We start from the raw sequence: 12,376 nt of genomic DNA, 5'->3' as shown, positions 1-12,376 counted from the left end.
CACCCAGCTGGGTTGTGCACCTCCAGCCAAGGAGGATTTGGATATAATTCCAACCTTTCAAACTGCCTCCATTGGTTGCACGCAGCAGTGGACTGGGCCTACTCTCTTTTATCTCATGGCCACTACCCCCCACACCCTCCCTGGTAGAGCTGTCTGACCTTGAAGTTTCTGAACACAGGCAGTTCTCGCTGAGCGATCTAAACAGTGAGAGGCAGTGAGCTGCTTGACTATAAAGGGCATCAAGGCCAAGCCCCCATTTACTGTCCTCACTCGACGATTATGAGTGTGGAACCATAGCAGTGGTCATAAAGCTCCCAGATTGTCATAAAACCCAACTGGTTCCTTACGGGAAGGAAATCTGCTGTCCTTAGCTGGACTGAACTTTATGCGACTCCAGACCCACAGCAATGTGAAAGAAAGAGAGACTTGCATTTATATAGTGCCTTTCATGACCTCAGGATGTCCCATACCACTTCACAGCCACTGAAGTACTTTTGAAGTGTTGTAATGTAGGAAATGTGGCAGCCAATTTGCGCACAGCAAGCTCCCACAAACAGCAATGTGATAAATGACCAGATCTTCTGTTTCTGTGATGTTGATTGAAGGATAAATACTGCCCAGGACACCAGGGATCACTCCCCTGCTCTTCTTCGAAAAAGTGCCATGAGATCTTTTACACCCACCTGAGGGCCTTGGGTTAAGGTCTCATTCAAAAGATTGCGCCTTTGACCATGCTGCACTGGAGTATCAACCTTGATTTTTTATGCTTCAATCCTGGAATGGGACTTGAACTCACAATCTTCTGACTCAAAGGCAACAATGCTACACAATGAATCACTGTCGATTCTTTACAAGCCTCTGAAATGGCCGAGCAAACCATTCAATTGTATCAAAATTGCTATGAGAAGCTAAAATGCACAATGAATTCAGTGGTTCAAGAAGGCAGCTCACCACCACTTTCTAAATGGCACGTAGGAATGGGTGATAGGTTCTGGCCTTGCCAGCGATCCCCACATGTCGAGAATGAGTTAAAAAAGGCTGGTGATCATGGACGCTGGCTGATTTTATTCTTCCCATCCTGCTGCCTGGCACAGGACCACAGAGGGCCCAATTGCAGCCCCTCCCAATGCCCCTTCTCCCCTGCCCCCCTGCCTCACCTTCCCACTGCTCTGATTGAGATCAGGAAACCTGGCACCTTTCGGGAACTGTGATTTGAGTTTTCCTTATCTGCTTGGCTCAGTACCACACCTGGCAGGATTTTAAGTTCCGAGCTATTGGGACCTTTTACAGGGTCAGTGATGGTCGTCAGTTTGTGCCTGATGCCTTTAGCCTGAGATCACAGGAAGAAGCTATTATGGAGCTGATGCCCTACAAGTGATTCTTCCTGTACTGTGAATATTTTTTATGTCTTTGTCCTCGGCAGCTTCAATGGGGAGTTTATAATTTTACAGATGAAGTACGTATTTTTTGAATTTTCATAAGATTTTCCTTTTTGCCAAATAACAACTAACATCTGGGAAGTATAGGAATGAGTTTTCTGCCTATGTTTTGTGTGATTGAGAGATTATTCATCCTCTGATCAGGAGGCCTTGGGATGGTAGAGTTGTTTCATACTTAGTGCTGTATGTCTGGTTTTAGTGCATTGTCTTGTCCTGTAAATGCTTGCTAAATGTTGCTACTCTAAGTGGATATAAGGAGTGTTTATCGTTTGTTGTGGGAGGTGGCAACATGGATTGATGATGTGAAATCATGGAGTGGAGAGATGGCAGCTTTCTAGTAAAAAGCTGTCCGCATTAGTACAAGGATTAGGGGACATGGATTTAAGGTTTTGTGCAAGAGATGCAGGGGGGATATGAGGAAGAATTTTTTTTCAGAGCAAGTGGTAATGACCTGGAACTCGCTGCCTACGAGGGTGGTGGAAGCGGAGGCGATGAATGATTTCAAAAGGAAATTGGACGGGCACTTGAGGGAAATAAACTTGCACTGCTATGGGGATAGAGTGGGGGAATGGGACTGACTGGATTGCTCTTCAGAGAGCTGGCATGAACTCAATGGGCCAAATGGCCTCCTTCTGTGCCATTATGACTCTATGATTTGTTCCATGTTGCTGGGTTCCCAACTTTGGCTGGTACTTCGGTAAGGAACCAACTGGAGGTCTGTTCAGAGACCTTGGGCAGGGGGCAAAGGTCACCTAAGCAGCAGTGCAAAGCAAGGACCTCTACTTGGAGAAAAAGGAGAGGGGTCGCGCCCCCCAAAAAACTACAAAACCATCACTTTCAGTGCCAACCATCAAAATCAAGGTGAGATGAATCAAGACAAACTGTTTCGCTCGCACCTAGTTTGGATTTTAAAAGCTTGTCGGTTGTTGGACCTCAGTAAGGGTCGAGGCCTTCAGGAGAGACAAATTGGAAGACCAATATTGGTAGAAAGCCAGGCCCAGATATAAATGCACCCCCCGAGCCCCTTACTGGGCTTGGAGACAGAGCCTTGGGACAGCTGTAAAGTGCACTATTCCCATAGCCTCATTATCCTCATCTTTGTGCAGTTAATGAAATCTACATTCTGTTTTTAATGAGTAAGAAATTTTTGAATCATTGGCAATTTAGTGAGGATTGTAACCGGATTATTTTAATGATATGCAATTAAAAGGCAGGGCAAACCATGGCCACACTCAGTTGGAGAGCTGACACTGCAAACTCCGTTTTCTATTGCAGCACACTGAACCGGTTTGGTCAATGAAAGCAGGTTGCACGCAAAGCCTTATGTAGCAAACTTATCGGAGGGTCAGGTTGGGTGTAAATTGTTTTGTGCCAGTCTGTGGGATAGTTCCCCAAATGCCTTGGAGCCTTTTCTCCTTCATATTAACTTTGTCAAAATCCCAAAACAGATGAAATTACAGGGAGCATGTGTTTCCATTCATTCCTCAATTCACATGGTTGCTAGGTTACCTCAATTGCTGAGGGAGTTATGAATCCCTCAGTGCGATAGCTCCACACACCAGTTGGTATCTCTCAGTTTCATGTTATCCATCGTACTGTGACAGCGGAGGATGTGAATGCTGCCTCGGAGTCTGCACCGGGTATGCATCTGATATCTGTCATGCCATTAAAGGAGGAGAAGATTCTGGGATTTCAGCCGAGGCTGACGTGTGCATCTGTCAGCTGACATCACTCACCACTCCGAATTATGCCTGTTCCATTGACAGGGTGAACACAGGCTCAGGGCATCCACCCCCATGTGAAAGATTCCCTTTTCTCTTGGAGTCAGTAAGAATCGCCAACATGTGGAATTGACCAGAGCTCAGTTCAATGGACTGTTTGAGAATGGGGATGATGTTGGTTCACCCAGTACTGCGCTCAGTCTGTGACCTGAACTCTTTAGAATTAGAGGCTCCAAACTGGGCCCTGTAGCTTGTCCAGGGGAAATAGGGAGGGAAGATCAGAGTTGTGACTAGGTAGGCAATGGCGCCTCCTGATGGGCAGGTGTGAGTGGTGTACTGAGATCAGACACAGGTGTGAGGCTGGGGAGGACAAAGACAAAGGGAAAGAACTTAAAACTTCCAAAATGAAGGAGAAAATATAGTAAAAAATACCCTGCATTAAAAGTCACCCCGAGTCAAGGAAGGGAACATGCTTTAAATTACCTACCCGTTTTAGAAAAAAGATTTTATGCTGCTCTCTGTTTTATGAGTAACCCTGGCCGCTGCCTGATACAGTTCCTATTTCTCACTTTGTGAACTGGTAGTGGATTTAAGAGCAAAAGGACCAACATCTGGGGAAGATTAAACTTTAATGAGGGCATTGTTGATTGCTTTTTTTTCTTCTTCAGTTCTTCACATCAGCAGCCGTTCCAGGGATTTAAAATTCATTATGGCAATCTCAGCTCAGATCATCAGTCATGTGGAAGCCATTTTACATCCCTGACCAATCAATCTCCATTCAACAGCTTGTTAGAGGGCGTCAGTGTTAACATTTGAGGCAGTAAATTGGCAAACATCGTTGTTGTTGGTACCAAGCAGGGGGGGGGGTGGTGTTGGTGGTTGGAGGCCATTGCGAGAGAGAGAGGACTTGAAGATGTTATTGAGCTGTTGGAAGCCTTGTTGGCAATGGCTTTGATGGTTGTTCTGGTTGTATTTTGGTCCTTCAATTTAGAAAAGGCAGTAAACAGAGGATTGAACTCATCACTTTGCAACTGAGAGAAGGATCAACAATCTCCTCCCAGGCCTATGCTGCTCCTGAAGTAGCATCAAGGAGGCATGAATGAGCAGCTTGAGTTGACTTGAGTGGCTCAATGCAAGTCAAGTGGGTCAGCGTGCCTGTGTTGGCCACAGTAGCTTCAGTGCTATTTTTCCGGAGCTATTGGGAGGAAGCCATTTATCCATTGCCCCAATGCCAGGAGCCAAGATTAGAAATGTGGAATTACCAATATGACCTTCTTACTGCCCTCCCATATCTTCTGTGGCACCACCTTCAATATTTACACATTTCTTTTATATCTTTTTACTCGGGTTCCTCAGTGACTTATAACACCAGACTTGCTCCTGGGATGGCAGGTCTGTCCTATGAAGAGAGATTGGGGAAACTGGGCCTGTATTCTCTAGAGTTTCGAAGAATGAGAGGTGATCTCATTGAAACCTACAAATTACTTAAGGAGATATACAGGGTAGATACAGGTAAGATGTTTCCCCTGGTTGGGGAATCTAAAACCAAGGGACACAATTTCAAAATAAGGGGGAAGCCACTTAGGACCAACTTGAGGAGAAATTTCTTTACTCAGAGGGTTTTTGGAATCTTTGGAATTCTCTACCCCAGGGGGCCGTGGAAGCTCAGTCACTGAGTATGGTTAAAGCAGAGATTGACAGATTTCTAAATACCAATGACATAAAGGGATATGGAGATTGTGTGGGAAAAAGGCATTGAAGTGGATGATCAGCCATGATTGTATTGAATGGCAGAGCAGGCTCGATGGGCTGAATGGCCTACTCCTGTTCCTATGTTCACTTTTTTAAAATAAGGTTCATTTTTAAAGACAAAGTCAGTTTTTCATAACTCTTCAGAGTTTAGTCTATAGTTTGTATCATTGCACTTCCAGTGTGTATGATGATAGCAATAGAGGTATGACTGACTTGTAGCCAAATGTAGTGTGCAAAGATTCTTTATGTTTTCCTGATTTTCTGCTTTTATGAGCCATATGTTGAGTGGGCAGTCTGGCAACTAAGACTGCCCATAATCGCGCTCGCCTTTAAATACACAAAGTATTGGCGCCTCGGGATTAACTGCTTGCCTTGCATGGTTGCTCTGAACCCATGAAGCCAGCGAATAATGGAACCCAAAGATTTTAAGGTGTGCAACTTGATCTATCATCACCCTCTTCAAATTGATGTTTCTGAATTTGTTGTCCTTAATATATGGCAAGAAAAACGGCGCCATTGTTGGATTGCAAACCACAAGTGCGGTGCTATTGCTTTATCATGTCAGTACAGAATAGTGTTGGTTGACATGACAACCACAGGAAGAATACAAAACATAGCCTTGACTGCCAAACCACTTTGGAGCTTGAGCTGCACTTGCCAGTTGTTCTGATTGTATTGAAACTACTTTGCATTGTAGATGGACTGAAATAATGTCTAAACCAGACTATATCCGAGAAGGACTGCCTACAACTTTAGGCCTGGGTGTCTAAAATCTTGTTCCCAGAATGTTCTTCATTATTGCCTGGTTCAAGACATTTATGCTTGCTCTCTGTTCAGAGTCGATGCAGCATGTGTGGGCCTCCTTCCTGTGTTGGAATCAGGACTTGCTGCACAGTCTCCAATTGTCACTCGTTTTTTTTCTATGCTCTTGAGCCTCAGGATGGTGGAGTTGTTTCATACGTACTGCTGTACCTCTGGTTTTGGGTGCATTGTCTTGTCCAGTGAATGCTTACTAAATGCTCCTGCTGTGAGTGAATAGAGAAGGAGTGACAACATGGAGTGATGGTGTGAAACCGTGGAGTGAGGAGATGGCAGCTTTCTAGTAAGATGGTACAAGGACTAGAGGAAACAGATTTAAGGTTTTGCGCAAGAGATGCGGGGGGATGTGAGGAAGAACTTTTTTTGGCAGCAAATAATAATGACTTGGGACTTGTTGCCTATGAGGGTGGCGGAAGCGGAGACGATGAATGATTTCAAGAGGAAATTGGATGGGTACTTGAGGGAAATAAACTTGCAGGGCTGCGGGGATAGAGCAGGGGAATGGGACTGGCTGGATTGCTCTACAGAGAGCTGGCAGGGACTTGATGGGCCGAATGGCCTCCTTCTGTGCCGTTATGACTCTATGATATATGACCTTCCTCCTGAAACTGGATATGTTTTCTGTGCCAAATTGTTGTAGTGTCCTGCATTATAGGCGCAGCCTTTATCCAGACTTCTGATTGGAAATGAGCTTCCAGAAATGTACCTTCACAGTGCATTAGTGAACAGCAAAATAATAGTGTATGAGGCTGGGCCTTGGAGTGGGATTAAACTGTTTAACCTCCGACCCCCATCCCCCGTCAAATCACCACCACTACTTCTCAAACTCAGCCATGTTGAGTTACAGTTATCTACTTTTCCCATGAAGTGGTGAGGGATATTTACACAGAGTTTGACCCATCTTGGCGATACACATTTTCAAGCAGCTGCACATTTTTAAGTTTCACTTATAAGCAATTTTTTGGATGTATTTTGTACTCATCAAGGTGAAGGTCAGTGCTGAGGCATGGAACACATTCTTGTAGTGAGTGTCAAACGCACTCAGGTCAGGTATAGAACGTGCAGAGGCAAAGCTTTCTCCACAATGCCCCAAGAATAGGCCTTAGCCCCAATTATCGAAGAGCACCTTCAGTTTCACTATTTCTCCACTGCAGATATCCGGTAGTCTTTTATGTGTGAGATTCATGATGTGGGTCCACACACAGCAAGACCTCAATAAAGAGTATTTCTAGCTAATGGAAAGGAGACTTCCATCTCTTCGTTCTGGGTTGAATTTGAATTAGTGTTCAAGGGATGAAAGGGCAGTGCGCTAATCCTCTCCTCCCAAGTCAAGTATAGCAAGGGTCAGAAGCAGAATAAAGTTCTCTCCACTTTGTCCAAACAATATGCCTAAACCCTGAACCTAGACAAACACCAGCTGCTGCACCAGTGTAAGATTGACAGTTTATTTTCTGTCAATGTGAAGTTTAGCTTTGCTTTGTGCCCTTGGCTCATTCTGACTAGGAGCCCAGCTCATTTCTTTTTATTTTATTCTTTCATGGGATGTGGGCATTGCTGGCAAGGCCAGCATTTGTTGCCTGTCACTAATTGGCCCTGACAACTATGTAGCTTGCTAGGCTATTTCAGAGGGCAGTTAAGAGTCAACCCCATTGCTGTGGGTCTGGAGTGACGTGTAGGCCAGACCAGGTAAGGACAGCAGATTTTGTCCCCTGAAGGACATTAGCAAACCAGCTGGGTTTTTGTGACAATCCAGTAGTTTCATGGTTATTATTAATGAGACTAGCATTTTATTCCAGATTTATTGATTAATTGTATTTAAATCCCCCCAGCTGCCACTGTGGGATTTGAACACATTTCCTGAGTGTTCAACCAGGCCTCTGGATTAATAGTCCAGTAACTAGATTACTGTGCTACACTCTCACTGTTGCCCAGATGTTCCCCCACGTGGAGGCCCGATATGAGGTCAGGCTCACGACTAAACATTAGATCTAATACATGATTATCTTTGGTTACTTTGTACACATGTTATGTCAGGAAATAGTCTTGTATATTTCCAACGAGCTTACAGCTGCATTTCCCACCATAACAGAGAGTAAACCATCCTGCCACTGAATTCCGGGAAAATTAAAACATCTACCAAACATAAATGGCATACTTTTGAAGATTTAGAAATCTGTTTCTTTTCCACTATTTGAGTGGTGAATGATGTTTTTTGGACTGGAGGAAGTTATACAGTGGGGGTCCTCAGGGGTTGGTATTAGGTCCACTGCTTTTCTTGATCAATGTTAATGACCTAGACTTGGGTGTGTAGGGCACAATTTCAAAATTTGCAGATGACACAAAACTTGGAAGTATTGTGAACTGTGAGGAGGAAAGTGATAGATTTCAAGACAATATAGACTGGTGGAAGGGGTCGACAGATGACAGATGAAATTTAATGCAGAGAAACATGAAGTGATATATTTTGGTAGGAAGAATGAGGAGAGGCAATATAAAATTAAGGATACAATTCTAAAGGGGGTGCAGGAGCGGAGGGACCTGGGGATATACGTGCAAAAATCATTGAAGGTGGCAGGGCAGGTTGAGAAAGTGGTTAATAAAGCATACACGATCCTGGGCTTTATAAATAGAGGTATAGAGTACCAAAACAAGGACGTTATGGTGAACCTTTATAAAACACTGGTTCGGCCTCAACTGGAGCATTGTGTCCAATTCTGGGCACCGCACTTTAGGAAAGATGTGATGGCATTAGAGAGGGTGCAGGAAAGATTCATGAGAATGGTTCCGGGGATGAGACTTCAGTTACGAGGATAGATTGGAGAAGCTGGGGCTGTTCGCCTTGGAGAAGCGAAGGTTGAGAGGAGATTCGATAGAGGTGTTCAAAATCATGAGGGGTCTGGACAGAGTAGATAGAGAGAAACTGTTCCCATTGGCAGAAGGATTGAGAACCAGAGGACACTGATTTAAGGTGATTGGCAAAAAAAGCAACAGTGACGTGAGGAGAAATCTTTTTTACACAGTGAGTGGTTAGGATCTGGAATGCACTGCCTGAGAGTGTGGTGGAGGCAGATTCAATCATGGCTTTCAAAAGGGAATTGGATAATTATCTGAAGAGAAAAGATTTGCAAGGCTACGGGGAAAGGGCGGGGGACTAGCTGAGTTGCTCTTACAGAGAGCCAGCATAGACATGATTGGCCAATGGCCTCATTTTGTGATTCTCTGATTCTATGATATGATTCTGTGATCCCACTGTTAGATTCAAGGGACATCATAAACTTGTGAATTTTTTTTTTTGCAAGAGTCACAGGATAATGATCAGGCACATCCATCCCCAACTGATTCTATATCATCCCCTCCTCTATATCCCTGAAGCAACATTGAGGCTAGAAACAGTGATTGAACTTGTGTATAGAATCAGTACTTTAGTAGACTGAATATTTACACACTAAATCCGCAGTGGGGAGCTCCCCTGTTCTCAATCCTCACACCTCCTCCCCACCCCAGGCTATTTGGCAGGCTTCACAGTGGAGAAGCCGTCTGTTTGATAGTAACAGTTTCAGACAGAGGAAGAGCTTCGGGTCTAGTGAGCTCATTTATCCACAGTACTCCCCTGGTACATTTCTAATCACCCTAAACCCCATTTGCTGACATAAACCTGTCTACTTATTTCCTGAAGCTGATTAAGGTTTCTTGTTCTGCCACCCGTGCCAGTAATCTGTTCCACATACTAACCGCGTTTTTTAGTATAAATGTTCCTCCTGGATTTCCTCTTTTCTCTCATTGTCTGTAATTTGTAAATTCTGTGCATGGCAGATAAGCTCAATTGGCTCATGTCCACTTGGTATTATCCATTCAAGAATTAAAGGGTTCAGGGTCGGCCAGTTTTCCTTGTATCTCATTCCGTTAAGTTCTGGGATGGACCACATAGATCACATGAAAGGAGGCTGGATATGTACCTCAAGTGCTGTAATCTGCAGGGCTACGGACCAAATGCTGGAAGGTGGGATTAGAATGGGTGGCACAGACATGATGGGCCGAGTGGCATCTAGCTGTGCCTTAAACTTTCTATGATTCTATTCTATGATCTTCCCATGTACCCTGTCATGGAGACCCCCATCTGCCAAGAATGAGGCATATTGACTTCATCATATGAACATTGATTTTAAACTGTGGTTGGAATGAAGAAGTGACTGGTTGGAAGATCACCAGACATTTGGCTGGAAGAACATTTGCATACTAAGAGACAGTGCTTGGAGACACAAAGGAATTGATCACTGATTCAATTAACAGAGATTGGTCTGACAATGGTTCCACACCTTGTCGGTAAGAGATAGCACTACACACCCCCACTGAGAGCTTTGAAATCCACAAACCTCGCAGGAGAGGCTGTTCCCAAATAAGGAGCTAGTCCCATGACTAACCTGCTGGGCAACCTAGGTTTTTTTAAAATTGTGCCACAGAGAAAGGTACAGAAGGCAGTTTGCAACTGAAGCTGGAACAAGCAAGTCTCTCGCCTGGCTGGCTCTCTCTCTTGTTTTCTCCCAAGCCACCAGACCCACAGAAGACACGTATTCCTCAAGAGAGAAAAGACTCCTACATCGGAACAAGTTGAAGCATGAACTGGGCCCCAATGAATTGCAAGACTTACCGGCAACCAAACACTCCACATTGAACTTAAAGGACTGTAACTACCTGATATTGCCTCAAATGTTTCCCCATTATTCCTTCTACTTTTTTAGTCTCTATCTGTGTGTGTGTTTATCGCGTATGCATATTCATAGTTGTTAACTGGATTAGAGTTGAAGATTAATAAACTTCTACCGTTCCTATTTAAATCTAAGGAAACCTGTTTGATTTCTTTAACTTACAATTGGACAAGGATTCATTGAGGGGGAGCTAAAAACATGTTGTTTTAAAATTAAACCCTGTTACGGTTAAACCAGGCAAAGGCTGAGAGGGAACCCTTCGACTCCTTCTTACCATATCATAACATACCCCCTACAATAACCGAATATCCTTCTTGAAATAGGGAGAGCAAAACTGCATGGAAAAATTCCATTGTGATCTTACCAGAAGCAAATATAGTTGCAAAATGACCTGTCTAGATTTATATGTCATCCCAACATTCTCTTTGACTTTTTTAACAGCCTCGGAATATGGCGCTGACGCTTTTATTGACCTGTCCACTAAACACCCAAAATCTCTCTCCTACTCCAACCAAAAGCTCAAGCACATTCCTATCCAGCACATAATCCACATCAACCCTCCCTCTGCCAAATCCAAATCTCATAACCTTCCCTTCCACACATTAAGTTGCATCTGTTTCACGTCCTCCTCCAATACTTTTCTGTATTGGACCATGAGGAATGTATCAGAGCAGACCGGGTTGATTCAGCTGGCTTCCTTTCAAAGTTTTCCCTGAGCCACAGAGTTGAGATTTAGAGCCCAGTGAGTAGGGAATTTCAAGAACAAATTTCCTGGGAATTTCAAGAACAAATTTCCTGACTCCTCTTGGCACCTTGCATATTAAAACTCTGCATCTCGGGAAGAGTGAGATCAAGTCACCAAGTAATTAAAGACAAAGGGCTTTATATTTAAGCATGTTTAGGAAGTTAAGAGATTAGTGTCCAGAACTGCTGTGACTGGGGAGAAATTCTGTGATTCTCATTAGATTTGCCGGAATAGCCCAAGCTTTGAGTGTCTCAGTACCAATGTAATATACTCGAACCCACTTAGAGCCGCCACTGCTTCCAATTTCCGAAACCCAACAGCCATCCTGTGGGCTCTCTGAATGAGATTGACAATTGATGCAAAATTAGGACCATCTCAGTGCTGTGGCCCATCAACACGATAACTGGGATGAGTTACCCAAAGTTATTCCACATCGAACCTCCCACCAGCCAGCAGAGAGAGAGGAGGCAATCATCCCAATAGGTTGGGTTTGATTTAAACCCAAATCCCAGATATAAAAGGCCACCCAGACCCTCACTACATTATAATCTATACACTCTTATTGTAGACAGTTATTGCACTGCACACGATACCTTATGATGTATAATAAAAGCAAAATACTGCGGATGCTGGAAATCTGAAATAAAAACAAGAAATGCTGGAACCACTCAGCAGATCTGGCAGCATCTGTGGAAAGAGAAGCAGAGTTAACGTTTCGGGTCAGTGACCCTTCTTCGGAACACTTATTTTATTTACCTTATGATGTATATTGCATATTACCCGGTGATGTGCTTTGCTGTTAAATTCTAGTCTGACACTGCTCGTATTTGTCGCAATACAGAGATCATCAGCATAAAGTCTTCTTGCATTAACATCTAATGGGCTTGACATTCGGCCCCTTGCCTTAAAGCTTTTATTTTCTCATGTATTCCACTCCACTGCTGAGATCATTACTTCAATGAGCCTTGTACTTTAATGTGATTTCTCCGGGGACCATGCGTTTGGAGCTAAGTAATGGTGCAGGAAGCTGGCTCAGAGCATGACTGTGTTGAATCTGCATGTTATTAAAACCGATTCCTGAGCAGTATCAGGAATTTGCAGAATGCTTTATACAGTTTTCACAGTCCTGTCCCAGCAGTTGGGATCTAACAGGCGAGGGCAGTAGCTGAAGCCTGTCTGGTTTTCTTTTTTAAT

The 12,376-nt window shown here is 43.9% G+C and overlaps 1 protein-coding gene across 1 annotated transcript in view; it reads left to right on the top strand.

Annotated features, from left to right (window-relative positions):
• Nucleotides 1–12,376, top strand: part of LOC137347460 (hemicentin-1-like) — a 331,927-nt gene that overhangs the window by 53,209 nt on the left and 266,342 nt on the right. The gene's annotated exons all lie outside the window — the stretch shown is intronic.

Source organism: Heterodontus francisci, chromosome 32, assembly GCF_036365525.1.
Source record: "Heterodontus francisci isolate sHetFra1 chromosome 32, sHetFra1.hap1, whole genome shotgun sequence".
Classification (NCBI taxonomy): Eukaryota; Metazoa; Chordata; class Chondrichthyes; order Heterodontiformes; family Heterodontidae; genus Heterodontus; species Heterodontus francisci.
Note: the sequence above shows the minus strand (reverse complement) of the source record. Positions and strands in the feature narration are given on the sequence as shown.